This window comes from Aegilops tauschii, chromosome 3 (assembly GCF_002575655.3).
Source record: "Aegilops tauschii subsp. strangulata cultivar AL8/78 chromosome 3, Aet v6.0, whole genome shotgun sequence".
Taxonomy (NCBI): domain Eukaryota; kingdom Viridiplantae; phylum Streptophyta; class Magnoliopsida; order Poales; family Poaceae; genus Aegilops; species Aegilops tauschii.
Window position 1 is genome coordinate 571957481 of NC_053037.3, and position 17174 is coordinate 571974654.

Here is a 17174-nt window from a genome sequence, read left to right on the forward strand (position 1 = left end):
CCCTTTACTACCCTGGCCGATAGAGCGGAACGTAGGGCAGCAAGCACAGGAGTCGGGCAACCCAACTATTGACCCAAGACAACAATTTGGACCTGATGCATATAAGGCCAAACTTGCGACGCCGAAGTACGCTGTAGAGCTGTTCGGGCTTTTGCTGGCAACTCATTTATTCCCATACCGAGCCCCTGGCAGGTTATGCCAAGGTATGTCTGTGAAACAACCATGGGAGCCGTATTTAGTGGTGAAACAACATGGATGATTAATTCGGATACTGGGAGCTGAACGATATGCCAATGATTATTTATTATATATATATATATAATCCATCCTCCCGGCTATTTGACATGCTCGGGGTCGGAGGCGGAGGAACAGGCATAGTACAGGCTCAAAATATAGAGTGCGGTCTACAAAAAGTTATTTTGGACCTCCTGTCGCACGTCTGCACCGCCAGTCCTCGGCGGGGGGAATCCTTGATGGAGTTAGCCCCTTAGGTGACTGTATGGATCCGAACTCCGATAGAGCCAGTTTCAGATGTTTGTCCTGTTCGTCACCTGTTTCTAAGAGATAGTGAAGGAAGAAGTAAAAAGAAAATGGATAAAAAATGCTACGGGGATGCTTGCAGGATTGTCCGTAGTGTGCTTCCGCCAATGCCCATGGTATTTTGAGTGCATAGTGATGTATGCGCGGCACAAATTTTGCAGGTGTACGAGGTGGGCGGCGGAAGCCGGACTGCTATTTTCTCTTCGGGAGTAGTTGATCCTCGAGTGGAAATTGCTTCTGATCCCTGGTTTCGGTGGTGAACCTCTCCGTCATCCCTATCGCCTGGCGGCCTCCTCCCCTTGTGTTCGGCGTTGAGCTTGCCGGCCTGTTTAAAGACCCAGCAGTTTCTGTTAGTATGATTAGCTGGTTTATTGGGGTGGCCGTGAATCTGGCAGGGTCAGTCCAATATCCTGTCTAGGTTGGATGGTTCGTCTCGTTTCGCCTTGAATGGCTTCTTCCGTTGGCCGAGCTTGAGATTGCTGAATCCGGCGTTGACTGCTGTGTCGCGTGATCTTTCATTATCATTGTGACTGTTGTATTTGCTTCGTCGTGGCTTGCCGTTGCCGTCTCGGATTTCGGAAGTGCCCGGGTCGCTGGCGCTGTTGCTTCTACGAGCGAGCTAGCTATCTTCTCCCGTGCAAAAGCGGGTCATCAGAGCAGTGAGGGCTGTCATGGATTTAGGTCCTTCTTGGCCGAGGTGGCGTGCAAGCCATTCGTCCCGGACACTGTGTCTGAAACCCGCAAGGGCTTCTGCGTCCGGACAGTCGACGATTTGGTTCTTTTTGACTAAGAACCGAGTCTAGAGCTTCCTGGCTGACTCTCCGGGCTGCTGGACAATGTGACTTAGGTCAGCGGCATCCGGTGGCCAGGCATATGTTCCTCGGAAGTTATTGTGGAAGGCCTCTTCCAAGTCCTCCCAGCTGCCTATGGAATTTTCAGGCAGGCTGTTTAACCAGTGCCGGGCTGGCCATTTTAGCTTTAGTGGGAGGTATTTAATGGCGTGGAGGTCGTCCCCACGGGCCATATGGATGTGGAGGATAAAATCTTCTATCCATACCGCGGGATCGGTTTTTCCGTCGTATGATTCAATATTGACGGGTTTGAATCCTTCGGGGAATTCATGACCCATTACTTCATCGGTGAAGCAAAGCGGGTGTGCGGCGCCTCTATGTTGGGCCACACTGCGACGTAACTCCGCTGGAGTCCATTTGCGGTTTTCGCCTTGGGCGTGGCTAGGTTTGTCACGTCCGAATAGGTAGCCATCATCGCGTGTCGAGGCATGCCTTCGCGATCCGTAGATCGGTCTTGCGTGTCCTGCACTACTATCCAAGTCCCGCTGCAGGTCGTCTGGACAATCGCGAGCTGCGTTATTCTTGCCTTTACGGCGGGGTGGGGCGGTCTGGTGTTCGGCTTGAGTTGCCTCTTTATCCAGACAGAGTTGTCGGAGACCAGCCGCGTTGTGTGATGATTGTACGGGCTCCAACGCCTCGTCGTCGAATTGATGTAGCAATCTATGCTTCGGGTAGCTTTTGGCGAAGCCGCTAAGGCCCTATTCTTCGGCGACCAGGACTTCGGTCCATCTATCGTTGAGTAGGTTTTGGTCAGCTTGAAGCTGCTGCTGCTTCTTTTTCAGGCTCCTTGCAGTAGCTATTAGCCTGCGCTTGAAGCGCACCTGCTCGAGGGGCTCTTCGGGTATGATGAAGTCTTCGTCGCCGAGGCTTACCTCATCTTCAGAGAGCGGAAGGTAGTTGTCGTCCTCCGAATTGTCGCTGGGCAGGGCCTGTTCATCGGGGCTGGCTTGCCCGTTTTCCTGTTCCTCCTGTCCGGATCTTGCTCCAACAGGGTCTTCATTGTTCTCGGCGTCGTGCGGAGTACTATTTTCTCCGGTGCCAGCGTTGCTGCGATGTGACTTGGAGCGGTGTTTAGGGCGCCGGTACTTAGACTGTGTCTCAGGAGGTTTATTCTCAACTGGATCTCCGTTGTCATCGTCGCGAGCTTTTTTAAGTGTATCGACCATGTACACATCGTACGAATGGGTGGCCGTCCCGCGTCTGGTGACTGGCGGGTCTTGGCCTTGCTCCTTGTCGGCATCGTCATCTATGCCGTCAATTTCTTCGGAGCCATAATCAGGCATGTCGGTTAAGTCCTCGACGGTGGCTATGAAGTGGGTGGCGGGTGGGAAGTGAAATTCTCCATTATCAGCCTCTAGCTCGAACCGGACATAATTCGGCTGTGAGTCGCCCGCCAGGGACAGGCTTTTTCATGAGTTTAGCACACCGCCAAGGGGCGAGTGTTGGAAGACGTCTGCGGCGCTGAACTTGAAGATCGATGACCGATCCAGCTCGGTGTCTGCAGGCGTATGTGGTTCGGAATTTATAGCCGGAAACGAGTCCGGAATTCCGTCGACGCGGATATTCCCTGGTGCGGAGTCTGTGTGCGGCTCCAACGCCGCGGACTCTGTGGCTTCAGATGGTGCAATCTGCTCCGGACCTAAGGCCGTAGCAATTACAGGAACCATCTCCCGAATCTGGTCCGATGACAGATTTAAGTCATGTTCATCGGAGCGAGGGGGAGCGATCGCCGTGGTCTCAAATCCATTGAAGATCAAGTCTCCACGGATATCCGCGACGTAGTTCAAGCTTCCAAATCTGACCTAATGGCCAGGGGCGTAGCTATCGATCTGCTCCAGATGGCCAAGCGAGATGGCCCGCAGTACGAAGCCGCCGAATACGAAAATCTGTCCAGGGAGGAAGGTTTCTCCTTGGACAGCGTCACTATGGACTATTGAAGGGGCCATCGAACCTTTCGTCTATGGCACAGCGGAACTCTCAATGAAAGCACCAATGTCAGTGTCAAAACCGGCGGATCTCGGGTAGGGGGTCCCGAACTGTGCGTCTAGGATCGATGGCTACAGGAGACGGGGGACATGATGTTTACCCAGGTTCGGGCCCTCTCTTTGGAGGTAGTACCCTACTTCCTACTTGATTGATCTTGATGAATATGAGTGTTACAAGAGTTGATCTACCACGAGATCGTAATGGCTAAACCCTAGAAGTCTAGCCTGTATGACTATGGTAATGAGTATCCACTATCCGGACTACGCCCTCCGGTTTATATAGACACCGGAGGGATCTAGGTTTACATAGAGTCGGTTACATAAGAAGGAATCTTCATAGCTGTTCGCCAAGCTTGCCTTCCACGCAAAGGAGAGTCCAATCCGGACACGGGTACAGTCTTCGGCCTTCATGTCTTCACAGCCCATCAGTCCGGCCCATGGATAACAGGCTGGACGCCCGAGGACCCCTTAGTCCAGGACTTCCTCACCCTTCCTTCCTTCTCTTTCTCCCTTCCCTTTTTCCTATTCCATGTGGGAGGTGGAATCCTACTAGGACTAGGGAGTCCTAGTAGGACTCCACACTTGGCCAGGGGGCACCCCTTAGACACACAAGTTGATCATTGATCTCTTAGCCGTGTGCGGTGCCCCCCTCCACCATAATCCACCTCGGTCATATCGTCGTAGTGCTTAGGCGAAGCCCTGCGCCGGTAGCTGACGAAGCTCTTCCCCGACACTCTGCTGGATCCTGAGTTCGTGGGACGTCACCGAGCTGAACGTGTGCAGATCGCGGAGGTGTCGTACGTTCGGTACTAGGATCGGTTGATCGTGAAGACGTACGACTACATCAACCGCATTGTCATAACGCTTCCGCTTACGGTCTACGAGGGTACATGGACAACACTCTCCCCTCTCATTGCTATGCATCACCATGATCATGCGTGTGCGTAGGAATTTTTTGGAATTACTACGTTCCCCAACACGAAGGTGGTTTTTTGGTTGGCATAGATCGAGATTAGGATTGTCACTCCGAGTATCGGAGAGGTATCTCTGGGCCCTCTCGGTAATGCACATCATGATAAGCCTTGCAAGCAATGTGACTAATGAGTTAGTTGCAGGATGATGCATTACGGAACAAGTAAAGACTTGTCAGTAACGAGATTGAAATAGGTATGAAGATACCGACGATCAAATCTCGGGCAAGTAACATACCGATAAAAAAGAGAATAACGTATGTTGTCATTGCGGTTTGACCGATAAAGATCTTCATAGAATATGTAGGAACCAATATGAGAATCCAGGTTCTGTTGTTGGTTATTGATCGGAGATGTGTCTCGGTCATGTCTACATAGTTCTCGAACCCATAGTGTCCGCACGCTTAACGTTCGATGGCGATTTGTATTATATGAGTTATGTGATTTGGTGACCAAATGTTGTTCGGAGTTCCGAATGAGATCATGGACATGACGAGGAGTCTCGAAATGGTCGAGAGGTAAAGATTCATATATATGACGATAGTATTCGGACATCGGCTGGGGGTACCGGGTACGTATCGGGTCACCGGAAGGGGTTCCGGGCAACCCCCGACAAGTTATATGGGCTTTATGGGCCAAGAGGGGAAACACACCAGCCACTAAGGGGCTGGTGTGCCCCCCATATGGGCTTGCCAAATTGGTGAAGGAAAGGGGAAGAAGGAAAGGAAAAAGGGAATGGGATTCCCCCTTCCCCCTCTTCCCTTCCTACTCCGAATAGGAATAGGAAGGGGGGGGGCGAATAGGGAGGCGCCCAAGTAGGATTCCTCCTACTTGGGGCGTCCCCTTGGCTGTCTCTCCTCCACTCCAACCTATATATATGAGGGGGGGGGGGCACCGCTAGAACACACACCAACAATTGTTAGCCGTGTGCGGCGCCCCCTCCACAGTTTACGCCTCCCGTCATATTCAGGTAGTGCTTAGGCGAAGCCCTGCGCGGATCACTTCACCATCACCGTCACGACGCTGTCGTGCTGCCGGAACTCCCCCTCGACATTTTGCTGGATCAAGAGTTCGAGGGACGTCATCGAGCTGAACGTGTGAAGAACTCGGAGGTGCCGTACGTCGGTGCTTGATCGGTCGGAACAAGAAGAAGTTCGACTACATCAACCGCGTTGTTAAACGCTTCCGCTTTCGGTCTACAAGGGTACGTGGACACACTCTCCCCCTCTCGTTGCTATGCATCTCCTAGATAGATCTTGCGTGATCGTAGGATTTTTTTTAAATGCATGCTACGTTCCCCAACACTTATAGATATTGTAAGATCTAAGTTCAAATATACAAAAAATTCTTCTAACCGGAAAGGTTTTCATCTATTTTAAACATCGACATCCCGTTGAATTATTCGAAAAGTATCCACCATAAGAAATTTGTAATGAGAAAATCAAGATGAACCCAAATGAAAGCACATGGCAAACCCAACACCCGGCCACACACCCACACACAGATGCATGCAATGGGCATGGCACGCAGCCAGCATGTTCGGATGGTGACCCGAGATGGAGCCAGATGACATGGATGACGGTGGAGGCGAAGATCAGCAGCAAGAGGACGATGGGTGTCGAGGAACTCGGAGGGCACCGACAGGCAGCCGGAGACACGACGATGGAGGAAGCGAGAGAACTTTGGTCCCTTCCGGCAGCCGGATCCGTTGTCGTCATTCTATACGCCATTGCCGTCAGTCCCTACGTGCACGGGAATGTTGGTGTCTTTGTTGTCGTCAGCCATGGATTGGTCTGCCTCTTGTACTCATCGCAACTAGTTGTCCAACAGTCGAAAGAAGAAGTGATTGTCGAGGAAGAAAAGGAAGGAAGAGGTGAAAAAAGGGAGCGACCACGCGCAGAAGCGGCTGGTGCCTGGTAGTGAGGTCTGCCTCTAGATATTTCTATGGTGGTGGGCTTGCAGTGGATACTTTTTGAACATTTTTTGGAATCTTGGATTTTTTTGAAATCTAAACAGTTTTGAAAAAAGTGAACAAATTTGAATCCCAAACTTTTTAAAAGCGTGAACAAATATTTTCAATTATGATTTTTTTGAAAATCTCATTTTTTTTAAAAGAGTGTACACATTTTGAAACCCTAAACTTTTAAAAAGTGTGAACAAAATTTTGAACAAATTTTAAAGATTTGAATAGTTTTGGAACAAAGTCAACTGCTTTCAAAATTCTAAGCATTTGTAAAATTCGTAACAAAAATTCAAATTCCCAAATATTTTTCGAAAATTAGGAAAGACATTTTGGAATTTGAATATTTTTTGTAGTTTTTTAATTTATAAAAATAAAAATAAAGTAAAAAGAAGACAAAACGAAAAAAACTTATAGAAAAATGAAAAATGAAAAATTGAATAAAACCTTCAAAGAAACAGCAGAAAAAAGAAAAGCGAGAAAAGCTGATCTGAACCGGCCCCAAAACCGGGGCCTGTTCGTTTGCCCCACAGCTTACGTAATAAGCTTCATGTAGGGTTTTTCATGTGGGATGTCCGTTTCCCCGTAGATTACTTCTCGCCGGCGGTTTCGGATGACAATTCATACTCCGATATATCCTCGCCATTGGTCACTTCTCCGAGCAGGTTTCGACATCGATGCCGAAGGCTCTCGTTAAGCCCAACGGTGGTCGCGACCCAGGCACATCTGCTCGCTACTCGATTCGTCACGCAGGTGGAGGAGACAGATCTCTCTCATGGCCAGGGCCAGGAGAACTAGGGCAAGTAGCCGCGAGCTGCCCGCCTTGGACTTCAGGACCAGCGACTATTGAATTCATGTTCCAGCTAACTCATTCAAAAGTCCGAAACTGATGGAGAGAGGTGGGCAATATATTTTAACACTCTCCCTCACGTCTAAGCTGATTTAGGCATTAGACGTAGGATCGATGTAGGCCGCAGAATCGTTTTATTTAATACTGTATTGGCAAGGTCTTGAACTCAAGACCTCTTAGCTCGGATACCATATTGAATTCATGCTTCGGACAACTCATTCGAAAGTCCGAACTGATGAAGAGAGATGGGCAATATATTTCAACAGCGACCTACTCCCGCCGTGCCACCTCAGATGGCTCCTCCTCCACCTCGACATATCCAGCAAACCAGCTTTTGCGCCTGACGCGACACCATCAACCTGGATATCATGCCTAACATCGAGAGGTGCAAGCGCCGCGCCATGCGCACCTTCAACATCTGCATCGAGAGATTCTTGGAAGGACCTCGTCAAGAGGCTGAGCCTGGAGTTCTTCGTCACCGGCAACGGCTGCTCACTGAACCGGCTCATCGCGGAGGCCATTGATGCCTGGGGCGTCGAAGAGCTCGAGGCCATCGCCAAGCCGCTGTACTTCAACCACAAGCAGCAAGACGCCGTCCACGCCTTTCCCAGCCATGGCCTGTGCAAGGAGCCCCGCTCGTCACGCCTGCGAACCCTCAAGCTCGGACGATGCGCGCTCCCGCCACTGCTGCACGAGTACGGTGCGCTTACCATGCTCGTCCTGCGAGACATTCAATCGACGCCCCCGGCGGCCTACGAGGCCGTCTTCACCTCGTGCCCAAAGCTGCAGACCCTGCACCTCATCTTGTGCAGCTGCCGGAGCAGCGACTCGGGCACGCTCTTGCCGCTGGTGGTGGACGCCCCCAGTTCAGATATCAGAGAGCTTGTCGTGGACAACTGCTCATTCCGATGGATACGGCTGAGGCGCCTCCCCTGTCTCGAGAGCCTAGCCTCGCTGGGAACGGGAGCAGGAAGCAGAGTGTTCTTCGACCAAAACTCGTTTCCCTCCCTGAGGCGATCCAACTTCGCCATGCGCCTCGGTTTCGAGTTGGAGCTCGAATACGTGCGCGAATACTTTGCGCTGCCGCCGAAGCTGGACCTAGACATGTTCCTTCGATGCACCCAGGGCCCAGGCCCGGGGCGTGGAAATTCGAACAGGCTATATATATGTGTGTTTTTCTGCAGGCCCAGGGCGTGGAAAAGAAGAAAGCCCAAAGACTGATGGGCTCTCTCGTCTGGAAGGCTGAAACGGACGCACAAGGGAACCCATCCACTCCACGAGGCCACGATCTATCTCGGACGTAGCGTACACCTTATCGCAAAAAAAATAAAAAAAATGAAACGTTTAGCGCTCGTGGCCGCCGCGACCTAACTCCCATCACGCACCAGCACGATCGCATCAGACCGCGACTCCAGCGCTCGCGCCGCCGTCCACCGGCCGCCTCCGCCACTCCCACTTTCCTCCTGCTCCCGGGCTCGCGGCCACCGTCCTCCTGTGCGTCGTTCGCCGGCGTCGAGCGCCATCTGCTAGTTTGCTTGCTGCTTGATTGCCGCATCTTGGTATTGTTTGTGTGATGATTTTCTGGTTTCCCCTGATGCTTTCCACATGTAGTAACTTCTGTCCCACGTTCTACAATGTTAATATGAACTGAAATTTAATTGACATAGTGTATGTGTGTGTATCAATGTAAATATACAGTAATACAGACATACAGTCATATATGTTAATATGTATTTGGAAGTATTGAGGATGATGATATTGTATATCGCTTTCAATCATATAGGTCTCGCAAAGAGCTTTTACCTCGTCGGACTGGTAAGTTTTTAGATTTTTATCAATGATAATTGTTTCACTTGACGTTTATGCCATATCTTATGATTTTGCTTTTGTTGTCTTGAAGGTGTTGGCTCTTCTTCTACCATTGACGAGGTTATGCGAGGAACTGATGAAGCAAATCATTGATTTGGTACTTTTTTTGTCACGTGCTGTTCTTTGTAGTTTTGTCATGTTTTTATATATTTTGTTGTATCGTTAAGCATTGAGTTTAAATTCTAAACTTTTCGTGTGATTAAACCATATTCTTTTATGGGGTATCTTTTGTGGTAGCTAAAAACCTTATGAAGGTTAAGTTTTTTCACTCTTGATAAAAAAAAATTGGCCCGGGGCTTGCTCCAATCCTGGCTCCGCCACTGGATGCACCCCCAACATAACGAGCCTCGTCGTCCGGTTCACCGGTCTTGACAGATGGATCGTGCCGTCTAGCTCCCCGTTGTCATGTTTGCCCAGCCTGAGGCGGCTGCTGGTCGCCGACGTGCCGTCTTCCTGGGATGCATCGTGGCCGCGTCTCTTCCTGGAGATGGCGCCCTCCCTGGAGATCCTACACGTCAACATTGCCTCCTGCTGGATGAAGCCCGGTGAAGAAATTCCATGGCAGCCAAGCAAGCTTCGGCAGCATCACTTGAAGGAGCTTGTGGTTGCTGGCTTCAAGAGGACTGAAAGACAGATTTGCCTTGTCAATTTCGTCGTGGGAGCATGCACGGCGTTGCGCCGTGTCGCCTTGTACAGGAAAGGTCATGCGCGGGGCAAGGGGCTCTGGGACTGGGAGATGGTTGATAGATTGCTTTGGATCGGATAGATTAGATTCTTCGGTGAACCTACCTTCTCCTTGTGCTGACGAGCTCGATCCAGCGCCGGCCATGGTGAAGTAGGGGCCGGTGATGGCGGCAGTGGTGTGCTTTCCGTGAGCACCGCGCTAACCCTAGATTGGCAGGGAGTGTTCGGTGGGGTTTGTGGCGGCGATGAACTTCGTCACCCGTGCCCCGGCCCTCACCTCTGTTTATATAGCGCGGGCCACAGGGGCCCACCAACCATGGTTTGGTTGGGCGCCCCCGATCAGGGCGCGATGCAAGGGCCCGTTCGACCCGTTGGGCTCGAACGGGAGAGAGATCAACCTAACATTCTCCCCCTTGATCTCAACTTTACTTTTAACCTTATACTTTCTAGTTTATTTATTTCATCACATATGGGTACATATAGCATGTTTCATCGTCACAGCTTAATTGCCGATAGAATCATACAGCTACAACATACGTTTTGTTCAGAAACAAATTCTGTTCCTTTTGGGCCTATCCAGGAATCATAAGGCTTTCCCTTAAACCCATGCCGGCTAAGTGTTCCTTGAACACATTGGGTGGTAAACCTTTCGTTAGCGGATCCGCAAGCATATCTTTTGTCCTTATATGCTCGAGACTTATAGTTTGATCCTGGATTTTATCTTTCACAACATAATACCTTATCTCTATTGTTTTGGCAGCATTACTCGACTTGTTGTTGTGAGCATAGAATACTACGGGCTGGTTATCACAGTACATCTTTAGTGGTTTGTGAATACAATCTACCACTTTCAAGTCGGGTACAAATTTCTTTAGCCATATCGCCTGCCCCGTGGCTTTGAAGCATGCTATGAATTCTACATACATCGTGGATGATGCAACTATTGACTGTTTGGAGCTTTTCCACGAAATAGCTCCACCAGTGAGAGTGAATACGTATCCTAACGTGGATTTTCTATCATCTCTGTCCCCCGCAAAATCTGCGTCGGAATACCCTTTTATCTCTAGGGAATCACTTCTCCTGTATATTAGCATGTAGTCCTTCGTGCCTTGTGCATAACGCAACGATTTCTTTACCATCTTCCAGTGCTCTATGCCTGGATTCTCTTGATATCTACCGAGTACCCCGGTGATAAAAGCTAAGTCAGGGCGAGTGCACACTTGTGCATATTGTAAGCTGCCAACTGCCGAAGCATATGGTACTGTTTTCATTTGATTGATCTCGTACTGGTTCTTGGGACATTGGAATTTCCCAAAACTATCGCCCTTAACTATAGGAGCAGGCATGGCTTTACTCGCATGCATATTATACTTTTTAAGAACCTTTTCTGAATATGCTTTCTGCGATAGTCCTAAGACTCCATTGTTTCTATCTCGGTGAATTTCTATGCCCAAAATATATGATGCTTCACCAAGATCTGTTATGTCAAAATTCAAGGATAAGAACTTGTAGTAGACTAACATCACTGCTAGCAAGCAGAATATCATCCACATACAAGATTAGGAAAATATATTTCCCATTTTTAAACTTTGCATAAATGCAATTATCCTCAATATTTTCTTTAAATCCAAAACTTTTAATTGTTTCATTAAACTTTAGATACCACTGTCTAGAGGCTTGTCTTAATCCATAAATGGATTTCTTCAGGCGGCATCCCATATTTTCCTTGCCTTCCATGATAAAACCCTTGGGTTGTTTCATGTAGACCTTTTCTTTTAAATCACCAATCTGAAATGCCGTCTTAACATCCATTTGATGTAACTCTAAATCAAAATGAGCAACTAATGGCATTATTATTCTGAAGGAATCCTTACATGAGACTGGAGAAAATGTCTCATTGTAATCTATCCCTTCTCTTTGTGTAAATCCTTTTGCCACGAGTCGTGCTTTATACTTTTCTATATTCCCTTTAGAGTCATACTTAATTTCGTAGACCCATTTACAGCCTACTGTTTTGGCTCATTTAGGAATTTCCTCTAATTCCTAAACATCTTTGGAACTCATCGATTTCATCTCGTCTTCCATTGCCTTCATCCACTTTTATGAATGAGGGCGTCTCATGGCTTCTTCATATGAGGTGGGATCTTTTTCCATATGAACCATTTCTGTGTTATAAACTTTAAAGTCAGTAGAAATAGCTGACTTTCTTGGTCTTGTAGACCTTCTAAGGGGCTCAGTTTCTGGCACATTCTGTGCCTCAACTTCTGGCACTTCTTCTAAAATTTGCTGCTGCACCTCCCTTTCATGCTCAACAACGGGTTCAGTCGGCTCCTAACGGACAGGTTCCGGGTCTACTCCCATAGTTGTCATGGGTGGAGTTGCAACTGATAGTGAGAAAAATGGCTCCTGAATCATCGGATTAGGTGCATGCACCCTCTTCTCCTCAAGATCAATTTTCCGAGCTACCAAGCCCCCCCTCATCATTTCGTCCTCTAAGAAGACTGCATGGCTTGTTTCTACAAACTTTGTATATCTGTCTGGGCAGTAGAAACGAAAACCCTTTGATCTGTCTGGATAGCCAATGAAGTGGCAACTCACTGTTTTGGGATCTAACTTTGCAATGTTTGGATTAAACATTTTGGCCTCAGCAGGGCACCCCCACATCCTGAAGTGAGGGAGGGCACCCTTCCTGTCCATAGCTCGTACGGTGTTTTGGGCACCGACTTGCTTGGTACTCTATTGAGAATGTGAATGGCGGTTTCAAGCGCCTCCATCCATAATCCCAATGGCAAGTTGGAATAACTCATCATGCTACGCACCATATCCATAAGTGTACGGTTGTGCCTTTCAGCTACTCCATTCTTTTCTCCCAGAGTGGGATATATTTAAAACACATGAGTTATCATATCTTTCTCTTGCCATAATTTCTCCCGCCATACGGGAAGTTTGACATAATATTATGTCAACTTTACCCCGTTATGCAGGTATTTTCTCAGACTTTTCCCACCATGCAGGTTTTATCATAATCATCTTTTCCCGCCATGCGGGTAATTCCCTGTAAGGGAACATACATGCCAGAATTGGCTCTTTTGACCGCATATTCAATCATCAAATTTAGGAATAAATCCGAATGCTCTTTGACACACATGCTTGATCCGACGTTGGTCAAATTAAACACCCATGTTGCTTGTTTTATCTCAAATCATGTTGACTGAAAATTCTTCTTCATAGAGAGTACATGAAAGAGATTCATCAACCAAGACTCTCAATGATCTATCTCTTTTCTTTTGATGCCATTCTTTAGAGAGAACATACTCCCTCACGTTATGACCTTTCTTGGTCATCTTTCGAGTCACAAATACCCAGCCATTCGCTTTCACGAATGAAAGCATGAAAAACTTTTAGTCTTAGAAAACTTAGCCAATAATCAACAATAATGGGCATAAAAATAACCCTACGTTGGTCTGGTTAAAAAAATGCACATTTAACTTTTGAAACTTTCTTTTATATTCTAAATCACCGTTGTGGCAGAATTAGAATAAACAACATCCTTCTACATTAATTCCATATCACCGTTGGGCGGAAATGGAAATAATGCATATAACTCATAAACAATGTGATGACAGTATTTCTATTAAACAACTTTGCTATTAATCATCACATGAACTTTATTGCGGCGGGAACAAGAAATATACATTTCTCTAGTTCAAGAGCATTTCTTGATCTTTATCCGTTCTCTGGAAATTGATCACTTTGATACAAAATTTATCAGAGATTTAAACTTTGAACATAAGACTCATAGAATTATAGCACTGTTATCATCAACGTTGGTCAGAAAATAACAATACCATATTTTAACTTTAAAACTAATATCTTTCTTTTGTCCTTAGCGGAAACTATCTGCATCTTATTTCACCCACAGGGGAAAAACATTGCTAAGAATATTTCTTCCAATTAAATTTTCCTGTTGGTTCCAATTTAATTGGAGGATAAAACTTTTACTTTGCAGCGGAAACTTTATAATATTCTATTCAAAAACAATTATGTACTCTTTTACTCTCTAAGCAATTACCGGTTGGTTCAAAAATGCATTAGAGAAGAAACAATTTAATATTTTACTTTAGTTCTATGCACTTTAAAAGAGCACTCTTATTTTTTATTTGCAGCGGAAAAACATGAATAAAAAAATTCATGAACTTCTTATTCTTTACAGAAACTTTTCTTTGACCGAATAAAAAATTATGAACATTTTAATTTTCTTTATAAAATTCATGAACTTTTCTTTTTTTGAAAATTTTCTATTTCCATTTTCAGAACTTTTTCTGTTTACTTTTTTATTTTCTATTTTCTAAACAGAATTTTCGTTGGAAAAATTTGCATAGAAAAGCTATTGTAAATCTGCCCAAAAAACTGGACAGAAAACTATATAAAAAAATTGCAGCTGGCCTGTGGCCTGCTTGCGCGCGCTCTGGGCGTCAGCGCGTCGCGCCTGGCCTAAAATGGCCCGGCCCAGCGGCTGTAGCTGGCCTTGTCCACTTTCGGCCCATCGGCCCAGTTCGGGATTAGGGTTTGCATCGTGGCCGTTCATTGCGATCGGACGGCCATCCACGCGTTTCTCCCGAACAAAACGGTGAGCGAGGGAGAGCCGAGCGCAGCCTCGGTCAAACCCTCTTTCCCCCGGCGACGGCGACGCACCACCGTGGCGCGCCAGTCCCTCCCCTTTTTTTTCCTTGCTCTCGCCCGCACGCGGCGGTCTCGTGCAGGTCGCCTGACCACCACGCCGCGTCCTTCCGCCGGCGATGGCATCGACCGCCACCTCGCCGCGCCAGGGGGCCGGCGACGGCGTCGACGGCAACCGCGCCGCACGCTCTTTTCCTTCTCCCTCCTGTTCTCCCCGTCCATCGCAAGCCAGTGGCAGAGAGAGACGCGAGGTCTAGCCCTCCTCTGCTCCCCTGAATAGGACAACGGTGGACCACCCTACAGCGGCGCCGTGGTCAGCCCCTTCGCCGGTAGCGCGTTTTCCCTTGCGGTAAGCGCGTTGGCGTCGAACGGGTTGCCACAGGGGCCCACCAACCATGGTTTGGTTGGGCGCCCCCGATCAGGGCGTGATGCAAGGGCCTGTTCGACCCGTTGGGCTCGAACTCGAACGGGAGAGAGATCAACCTAACATTGGTCACGCAGCAACACTCGTGGACGGATGAGCAGAAGGACTACACGGCGAAGCAGATCGTGCATGGCGATTCTTCTTCAACTGCCCAACTAGTTTTTGTCTGAATTTTCTCACAAGTCACTCTTTTAGTGTTCCTTATCCCTATTACTCGATGTAAGTTACCATGATCTCTACCCGCAAAAAAAAAAGCCTCAAGAAGTTACCATGATCTCTGCCACAATTAGTGTGTCGCTTGATGCTTTCTTAATTTTTCTGTGCTAGGCAGTGTGGGTATTTTTCAGCAAATTCGATTTCTTTTGCTTGCTTAAGTTACCATGTCCACTGTTTTAGTGTTCCTTATCCCTATTTACTCGATGTAAGTTACCATGTCCGCTGGCAGCTGTGCAATATATCTAAAAAGAGGGATTTGAATGCGGCTTCTTCCTGTCCACGAATATTGGGGCGTCACAATTCTTGAAAACCAAAATAGATTATCCCTTTTGTTTCAAGAGCTATGGATTGAATATAAATGAAAATTTGCATCAAAGTAGATTCATGAACTATTGATATGCTTAAATGTTTTCGAAAGTCCTATTCTGCTCCCAAGCTCAAATGCTCCCTTATGAACAGTAAAGTCGAAAAAATAGTGAACAAAATTTAAAAACTCTGGTTTTTTGTGGTAAACTTTTTTTATCCTTGTCGTTTCTCGACCTGTGGAGTGAATATAAAATGAATATTTCCGTCATGATAGATTCATTAACTATTGGTGTCCTCAAATGTTTTCAATTATTTTCACTAGTGTCTTGTGGTGATTATTTTGTTTTGGAGCACTTGGAGGAGCACCTTAGACTTTCCCATTTATTAGATGGAAATGCACAGTTCATTTAACTTCCTTTTCTTTTTTATTAACACAATACAATCGCACATGCTCACATATAGGCACTCATATAATGCACGCATGCACACATTAATCCTATGAGAACCTCTGATATTGACGACACCATAGACCTAGTAGTCGATGGAACGTTTGCTCCCACTGAAGGAACATGTCTGAGAAGTCTAAAATAAATCCAAAAAAAATGCAAACATTAGTGTCAAGTCTAGGACTTGAACCATGATAGGCTACTTCCACCACAAGGAACCTAACTATCTAGGCTACGTTCAGTTCATTTTCTTTAATTTTTGGTGTACATCTAGTCTCCTCCATGGCTGTGTATTAATTTCCTTGGTTTTGCTTATTAGTTGCCTCAAATTGCAATTTTCATCAGCAGATTTTTGGCGAAGCTATGACCGCCACATCGAGCACCAGCAAGGCCCTCGACATGAGCGATCTGAGACCGAGAATGGCATGGCCGCATCGTCGCCAGTGGGGAGGAGTCTCAGGTTCGACTGTTTCGGGTGCGTGGGGTTCACTGACAACACAATCGTGACGAGGTTTAAAGGGACTTTAGCAGAAGCACGACGAAGGGGGGGGGGGGGGGGGGTGATGAGACCTGCGCGGCAGCGGACGTGCGGTACTAGGGTGGAGAAAGTGCAGAGCGCATTGGGGAAGAAGAAAATTGTCCCTAGTTTTGGATAGGAGGAGGAAGAAGAGCGTGAAGCGTTGGATTTGCACGGAACGGTTGGGAAAGGCGGATAGCAAATCAACTTAAGTAAAAACAATTTACTAACCAAGGTGTTTTCCATTGGGGGTTCTCTCATTTCTTCAAGCAATTTTGCTTTCTCGGTCTTAGAAATGCATTGTTGGAGTCCTAATTTCCTAGATGATGGGCCGCGTTGCTGTAAGATCTGAGCTTTTGCAGGGGCAAATGGCAAATGCATGCAATGCAGTTAACAAACTGGTGTGTAACTGGAATCATGTTTATATGTTGTAATGTACAACGGTTTAGCTAAATGACAGTCGATTGGATCTTAAATTTGGGTCAATCAATTTTGAGTGGTTCGCTGGAGTGAGCCGGAGGGAAAGAAGGGGCTCGCCGGAGGGCAACCCCATTATCTATCTTAGGGTTTAGGGTGGGGACGGCAGTGGGGCTTCGCCGGAGAAAAAAACTAGACGCTGGCAGGGCTAGAGGGATGGTCCGGGGCAGCAGCAAGATCGGCAGTGGGGGCGGTTCAGGGGAGGGCAGGGCAGCGAGGCGGTTGCGGGCAGCGGGGGCCGGCGGTTAGGCCAGCGGTTAGGCCGGCGGCCCGTGCAGCGGTCTGTGAAGAAGAAGAGTTGAGGTAGTGGAAGAAGAAGGGCCAGACGCTGTATGATCTTCATCCAACGGTCCAGAACTGTCGACTGACCCAAAAAAACCAATGGACTGACATGTAGC

The 17174-nt window shown here is 47.5% G+C and overlaps 1 pseudogene; it reads left to right on the forward strand.

Annotated features, from left to right (window-relative positions):
* Positions 1–7082: 7082 nt before the first annotated feature.
* On the forward strand, positions 7083–15135 carry LOC109747570 (uncharacterized; annotated as a pseudogene).
* The last annotated feature ends 2039 nt before the right edge of the window (positions 15136–17174 follow it).